This window comes from Salvelinus fontinalis, chromosome 8 (genome assembly GCF_029448725.1).
Source record: "Salvelinus fontinalis isolate EN_2023a chromosome 8, ASM2944872v1, whole genome shotgun sequence".
Lineage (NCBI taxonomy): Eukaryota > Metazoa > Chordata > Actinopteri > Salmoniformes > Salmonidae > Salvelinus > Salvelinus fontinalis.
The window spans coordinates 47,138,924-47,147,468 of NC_074672.1; the positions used below are offsets into that span (position 1 = coordinate 47,138,924).

At 48.2% G+C, this 8,545-nt stretch overlaps 1 long non-coding RNA gene across 1 annotated transcript; it reads right to left on the minus strand.

The window, feature by feature from the left end:
* Nucleotides 1-383: 383 nt before the first annotated feature.
* LOC129861350 (uncharacterized) lies at nt 384-1,479 on the minus strand. The gene is made up of 3 exons (XR_008760559.1): nt 1,280-1,479; nt 669-1,093; nt 384-623 (listed from the first exon to the last, which is right to left on the minus strand). It is a non-coding gene; the product is annotated as an uncharacterized LOC129861350 (long non-coding RNA).
* Between the last annotated feature and the right edge of the window lie 7,066 nt (nt 1,480-8,545).

The window sequence follows — 8,545 nt, forward strand, 5'->3', positions numbered from 1 at the left end:
TAGTCCAACGCTCTAACCACTAGACTACCAGCTGGTTACTAGTCCAACGCTCTAACCACTAGGCTACCTGCTGGTTACTAGTCCAACGCTCTAACCACTAGGCTACCAGCCACCTACGGCCACTTGGGACGCAATCTTGATAAGATCAAATCTCTTATAACAAGTGAATGAATTAAATAAGTGTGTAAAAACATGCAGCGGATTGAGAGTATTGTAGAGGTGTCGTTAACCACACCAGTTTGGGTCGTCAGCCTCTGAATATCTTTCTTCTACGCAGCATGTTGACAGGATCTAGTTTTAATCCTATGACAGCACAGCCCCACTACAGAGATAGACAACGTCTCTCCCACATCATCACAGCCCCACTACAGAGCTAGATAGACAACGTCTCTCTCACGTCATCACAGCCCCACTACAGAGCTAGATAGACAACGTCTCTCCCACATCAACACAGCCCCACTACAGAGCTAGATAGACAACGTCTCTCTCACATCAACACAGCCCCACTACAGAGCTAGATAGACAACGTCTCTCTCACGTCAACACAGCCCCACTACAGAGCTAGATAGACAACGTCTCTCCCACATCAACACAGCCCCACTACAGAGCTAGATAGACAACGTCTCTCTCACGTCAACACAGCCCCACTACAGCGCTAGATAGACAACGTCTCTCTCACATCAACACAGCCCCACTACAGAGCTAGATAGACAACGTCTCTCTCACGTCAACACAGCCCCACTACAGAGCTAGATAGACAACGTCTCTCTCACATCAACACAGCCCCACTACAGAGCTAGATAGACAACGTCTCTCCCACATCAACACAGCCCCACTACAGAGCTAGATAGACAACGTCTCTCTCACGTCAACACAGCCCCACTACAGCGCTAGATAGACAACGTCTCTCTCACGTCAACACAGCCCCACTACAGAGCTAGATAGACAACGTCTCTCTCACGTCAACACAGCCCCACTACAGAGCTAGATAGACAACGTCTCTCTCACGTCAACACAGCCCCACTACAGAGCTAGATAGACAACGTCTCTCCCACATCAACACAGCCCCACTACAGAGCTAGATAGACAACGTCTCTCTCACGTCAACACAGCCCCACTACAGAGCTAGATAGACAACGTCTCTCTCACATCATCACAGCCCCACTACAGAGCTAGATAGACAACGTCTCTCTCACGTCAACACAGCCCCACTACAGAGCTAGATAGACAACGTCTCTCTCACGTCAACACAGCCCCACTACAGAGCTAGATAGACAACGTCTCTCTCACATCAACACAGCCCCACTACAGAGCTAGATAGACAACGTCTCTCTCACGTCAACACAGCCCCACTACAGAGCTAGATAGACAACGTCTCTCCCACATCAACACAGCCCCACTACAGAGCTAGATAGACAACGTCTCTCTCACGTCATCACAGCCCCACTACAGAGCTAGATAGACAACGTCTCTCTCACGTCAACACAGCCCCACTACAGAGCTAGATAGACAACGTCTCTCTCACGTCATCACAGCCCCACTACAGAGCTAGATAGACAACGTCTCTCTCACGTCAACACAGCCCCACTACAGAGCTAGATAGACAACGTCTCTCTCACGTCAACACAGCCCCACTACAGAGCTAGATAGACAACGTCTCTCCCACATCAACACAGCCCCACTACAGAGCTAGATAGACAACGTCTCTCTCACGTCAACACAGCCCCACTACAGAGCTAGATAGACAACGTCTCTCTCACGTCATCACAGCCCCACTACAGAGCTAGATAGACAACGTCTCTCTCACGTCAACACAGCCCCACTACAGAGCTAGATAGACAACGTCTCTCTCACGTCATCACAGCCCCACTACAGAGCTAGATAGACAACGTCTCTCTCACGTCAACACAGCCCCACTACAGAGCTAGATAGACAACGTCTCTCTCACGTCAACACAGCCCCACTACAGAGCTAGATAGACAACGTCTCTCTCACGTCATCACAGCCCCACTACAGAGCTAGATAGACAACGTCTCTCTCACGTCATCACAGCCCCACTACAGAGCTAGATAGACAACGTCTCTCTCACGTCAACACAGCCCCACTACAGAGCTAGATAGACAACGTCTCTCTCTCTCACGTCATCACAGCCCCACTACAGAGCTAGATAGACAACGTCTCTCTCACGTCAACACAGCCCCACTACAGAGCTAGATAGACAACGTCTCTCTCACGTCATCACAGCCCCACTACAGAGCTAGATAGACAACGTCTCTCTCACGTCAACACAGCCCCACTACAGCGCTAGATAGACAACGTCTCTCTCACGTCAACACAGCCCCACTACAGAGCTAGATAGACAACGTCTCTCTCACGTCAACACAGCCCCACTACAGAGCTAGATAGACAACGTCTCTCTCACGTCATCACAGCCCCACTACAGAGCTAGATAGACAACGTCTCTCTCACGTCAACACAGCCCCACTACAGAGCTAGATAGACAACGTCTCTCTCACGTCAACACAGCCCCACTACAGAGCTAGATAGACAACGTCTCTCTCACGTCATCACAGCCCCACTACAGAGCTAGATAGACAACGTCTCTCTCACGTCAACACAGCCCCACTACAGAGCTAGATAGACAACGTCTCTCTCACATCATCACAGCCCCACTACAGAGCTAGATAGACAACGTCTCTCTCACGTCAACACAGCCCCACTACAGAGCTAGATAGACAACGTCTCTCTCACGTCAACACAGCCCCACTACAGAGCTAGATAGACAACGTCTCTCTCACGTCAACACAGCCCCACTACAGAGCTAGATAGACAACGTCTCTCTCTCTCACGTCATCACAGCCCCACTACAGAGCTAGATAGACAACGTCTCTCTCACGTCAACACAGCCCCACTACAGAGCTAGATAGACAACGTCTCTCTCACGTCAACACAGCCCCACTACAGAGCTAGATAGACAACGTCTCTCTCTCTCACGTCATCACAGCCCCACTACAGAGCTAGATAGACAACGTCTCTCTCACGTCAACACAGCCCCACTACAGAGCTAGATAGACAACGTCTCTCTCACGTCATCACAGCCCCACTACAGCGCTAGATAGACAACGTCTCTCTCACGTCAACACAGCCCCACTACAGAGCTAGATAGACAACGTCTCTCTCACGTTATCACAGCCCCACTACAGAGCTAGAAATCAGACACGTTGGCTCGATTCACAACATGTGTAGCTTTAATTTGGTGTCTTTCGTGTGTGATTTCATGAAAGATAGATTTTTATAGTAATATATTTGAATTTGGCGCGCTACATTTTTTCTGGCTTTTTGCCAAGTGGGAGCTACCGTCCCACATGTCCCAGAGAAGTTAAAGAGCTCAGATTTAAAGTGAGCTCCTTTAAAAAAAAAATAGATCTTGCCTCAGGAAGCAGATTGTACAGTCAACTTTCCTGCCAGTTCTTGGCTATGGTGACACCATTTACCAGAATGCAGCAGCCACTACTCTTAACCCTTTAGATGCCATCTACCACAGCGCCATTCACTTTATCACAGGTGACAGTTTTAATACCACGGCATCCTGTATCAAAAGGTTCGCTGGTCCTCATTAAAGCCAAGGTGATCGCTTCATTACTCCCCTTTGTTTACAAAGCTCTACTACACAAGCTTCTGACGTAACCTACATTCGCTGATAAAATATTTTAAAAACGTGATAGCAAACCCGTTCACAAGGTTGCTTAACTCTTGAGTTTCCTGGGGTCTCCATCGAACTAGGTAAATCCCGTTTTAGTTGTAAAGCACCTCGTTGCTGGAACCAACTACACAATACATTACAATAGGATGTTCTGGGACCTTCCTATTGAGGAATTGAATTGTTTTTCTTGAGTATTGTATTTGACTGGTTTTATATTGGATAATATTTTTGGGGGGATATTGTCTTTGAAATTGTATATGCAGGACTTGTGAAAGAGACCATGTTGACTACCTACTTAAATAAAAGGTACAATACAAGTCAACCGAGTACACAGCACTCATGTTCCTCTGTAGCAGGAGGTCCAGTCCTCAGAGCCTGATTGGTGACACACTCCAGCCCAAGCTAACACACCTGACTGCTATAATCAACCAATCATGTGCTTCAGTTGGGAATGCAAATTAGTTTTAATCAGGTGTTCCGGGGGCAAAAGTGTGACACCAATCAGGCCTCCGAGGACGGGAGTGGTCCATACCTAATCTACATTCTCCTACCAGATCAGGTATAGGGGACTAGACAGATCAGGTATAGAGGACCAGGCAGACCAGGTATAGGGAACCAGGCAGACCAGGTATAGGGGACCAGCCAGACCAGGTATAGGGGACCAGCCAGACCAGGTATAGAGGACCAGCCAGACCAGGTATAGAGGACCAGACAGACCAGGTATAGGGGACCAGCTAGACCAGGTATAGGGGACCAGCCAGACCAGGTATAGGGGACCAGACAGACCAGGTATAGGGGACCAGTCAGACCAGGTATAGGGAACCAGGCAGACCAGGTATAGGGGACCAGGCAGACCAGGTATAGGGAACCAGGCAGACCAGGTATAGTGGACCAGCCAGACCAGGTATAGGGAACCAGGCAGACCAGGTATAGGGGACCAGTCAGACCAGGTATAGGGAACCAGGCAGACCAGGTATAGGGGACCCGCCAGACCAGGTATAGGGGACCAGCCAGACCAGGTATAGGGGACCAGCCAGACCAGGTATAGAGGACCAGACAGACCAGGTATAGGGGACCAGCTAGACCAGGTATAGGGGACCGGCCAGACCAGGTATAGGGAACCAGTCAGACCAGGTATAGAGGACCAGGCAGACCAGGTATAGAGGACCAGCCAGACCAGGTATAGGGGACCAGACAGAACAGGTATAGAGGACCAGCCAGACCAGGTATAGAAGACCAGACAGACCAGGTATAGAGGACCAGGCAGACCAGGTATAGGGGACCAGGCAGACCAGGTATAGGGGACCCACCAGACCAGGTATAGGGGACCCGCCAGACCAGGTATAGGGAACCAGGCAGACCAGGTATAGGGGACCAGTCAGACCAGGTATAGGGAACCAGGCAGACCAGGTATAGGGGACCCGCCAGACCAGGTATAGGGGACCAGCCAGACCAGGTATAGAGGACCAGACAGACCAGGTATAGAGGACAAGGCAGACCAGGTATAGGGGACCAGTCAGACCAGGTATAGGGAACCAGACAGACCAGGTATAGGGAACGAGACAGACCAGGTATAGGGAACCAGACAGACCATGTTTCGGGGACCAGACAGTTGCCAAGCTGCACATGACTGTGAATAAGTAAGTTCTCCGTTCATAGCACTTGCAAGAAGTCCACATCCAGGGACTGATCATGACATGATGAGCAAATAAGACAACACGTTGACTATAGACTGACTACTACTATAGTGTGTAACACTACAACGCTTTACCAAGGAACTGAAGAACTAAACAGGAAGCTATAGATCCCCGAGGGTGCGTCCCAATTAACACCCGAGGGTGCGTCCCAATTAACACCCTTATAAACTCTGAGAAGTAAAAGGTGCATGGAAGAACCTTTTGGGTTGCCGCACACTGGCAGAATCTTTCCCGTTGTAAAAAAGGTTCCTTAAGGAATCCCTCTCTCCCGCGCAGGAACCAATCAAAGGACACCTGACGCGTTTTGATAAATCTCGCTCATTTTTCAAAATAAAATAAATGTCTAAAGCCCGGTCACAGCCTGAGGAAGCCATTGGAAAAGGAATCTGGTTGATACCCCTTTAAATGGAGGAGGGGCAGTCAATGGAACAGGGATCTTTCCAAATAAAAGGCACTTCCGGGTTGGAGTTCCTCAGGTTTTCGCCTGCAAAATCAGTTCTGTTATACTCACAGACAATATTTTGACAGTTTTGGAAACTTTAGAGTGTTTTCTATCCTTATCTGTCAATTATATGCATATTCTAATATCTGGGCCTGAGAAATAGTCCGTTTACCTTGGGAACATTATTTTTCCAAACATAAAAATTCTGCCCGCTAGCTGAAAGAGGTTAAACCTCTCTGGGATAGGTGGGACGCTGGCGTCCCACTTGGCCAATAGCCAGGGAAAATGTAGAGCGCCAAATTCAAAATAATGATATAAAATCAACCTTTCATTAAATCACACATATAAGATACCAAATTAGAGCTACACTCGTTGTGAATCAAGCCAACATGTCAGATTTCAAAAAGGCTTTTCGGCGAAAGCATAAGATGCTATTATCTGATGCTAGCACAACAGTAAACAAAGAGAGTAGCATATTTCAACACTGCAGGCAAGACACAAAACGCAGAAATAAAATATAAATCATGCCCCATAAATGTCCCATATTATGTCCCATAAACATCACAAATGGTCCTTTTGTTCGATTAATTCCGTCCATATATGTCCAAAATGTCAATTTATTTGGTGCGTTTGATCCAGAAAAAATCAGGTTCCAATTTGCGCAACGTCACTACAAAATATCTCAAAAATTACCTCTAAACTTTGCCAAAACATTTCAAACTACTTTTGTAATACAACTTAAGGTATTTGTAAACGTTAATAATCGATCAAATTGAAGACGGGTCTATCCGTTTTCAATACAGGAGGTCAACAAACTAATGCTACTTTTCTAGTCTTGCGCAACTCTCAAACAGTACACATAACGTTACACTGTTTCCAGATGGCCGTTCTTCTTCATTGCACAAAGGAATAACCTCAACCTATTTCCAAAGACTGGTGACATCCAGTGGAAGCGGTAGGAACTGCAAACAGGATGATTAGAAATCTAGTATCCCAATGAAACCTCATTGAACAGACGGTGACCACATAAAAAAAAATATGAATGGCTAGTCCTCTGGGTTTTTCCTGCTACATAAGTTCTGTGATACTCACAGACATGATTCAAACAGTTTTAGAAACTTCAGAGTGTTTTCTATCCAAATCTACTAATACAATGCATATCTTATAATCTGGAGATGAGTAGAAGGATGTTGAAATTGGGCACGCTATTTATCAAGAAGTGAAAATGCTGCCCCCTATCCTAGAGAAGTTTTAATGATCTACAGGGGTTACTTAATGATCTCCAGGGGTTCCTTGAGGATCTCCAGGGGTTCCTTGAGGATCTCCAGGGGTTCCTTAATGATCTCCAGTGGTTCCTTGAGAATCTGCAGAATCTGTTCCTTGAAGAAGTCCAGGGGTTCCTTGAAGATCTCCAGGGGTTCCTTTAATGAGCTCCAGGGGTTCCTTGAGGATCTGCAGGGGTTCCTTGAGGATCTCCAGGGGTTCCTTTAATGAGCTCCAGGGGTTCCTTGAGGATCTGCAGGGGTTCCTTGAAGATCTCCAGGGGTTCCTTAATGAGCTCCAGGGGTTCCTTGAGGATATGCAGGGGTTCCTTGAAGATCTTCAGGGGTTCATTGTAGATCTGCAGGGGTTCCTTGAGGGTCTCCAGGGGTTCCTTGAAGATCTGCAGGGGTTCCTTGAAGATCTACAGGGGTTCCCTGAGGATCTGCAGGGGTTCCTTGAATGAGTACCCTTGAGGATCTCCAGGGATTCCTTTAATGAGCTCCAGGGGTTCCTTGAGGATCTGCAGGGGTTCCTTAATGAGTTCCAGGGGTTCCTTGAGGATCTGCAGGGGCTCCTTAATGAGCTCCAGGGGTTCCTTGAGGATCTGCAGGGGTTCCTTGAGGATCTGCAGGGGGTCCTTGAAGATCTGCAGGGGTTCCTTGAAGATCTCCAGGGGTTCCTTGAGGATCTGCAGGGGTTTCTTGAGGATCTGCAGGGGTTCCTTGAAGATCTCCAGGGGTTCCTTGAGGATCTCCAGGGGTTCCTTGAGGATCTCCAGGGGTTCCTTGAGGATCTGCAGGGGTTCCTTGAGGATCTCCAGGGGTTCCTTGAAGATCTCCAGGGGTTCCTTGTAGATCTCCAGGGGTTCCTTAATGATCTCCAGGGGTTCCTTGTAGATCTGCAGGGGTTCCTTGAAGATCTCCAGGGGTTCCTTTAATGAGCTCCAGGGGTTCCTTGAGGATCTGCAGGGGTTCCTTAATGAGCTCCAGGGGTTCCTTGAGGATCTGCAGGGGTTCCTTGAAGATCTCCAGGGATTCCTTTAATGAGCTCCAGGGGTTCCTTGAGGATCTGCAGGGGTTCCTTAATGAGCTCCAGGGGTTCCTTGAGGATCTGCAGGGGTTCCTTAATGAGCTCCAGGGGTTCCTTGAGGATCTGCAGGGGTTCCTTAATGATCTCCAGGGGTTCCTTGTAGATCTGCAGGGGTTCCTTGAAGATCTCCAGGGATTCCTTTAATGAGCTCCAGGGGTTCCTTGAGGATCTGCAGGGGTTCCTTAATGAGCTCCAGGGGTTCCTTGAGGATCTGCAGGGGTTCCTTGAGGATCTGCAGGGGTTCCTTGAGGATCTGCAGGGGTTCCTTGAAGAAGTCCAGGGGTTCCTTGAAGATCTCCAGGGGTTCCTTTAATGAGCTCCAGGGGTTCCTTGAGGATCTGCAGGGGTTCC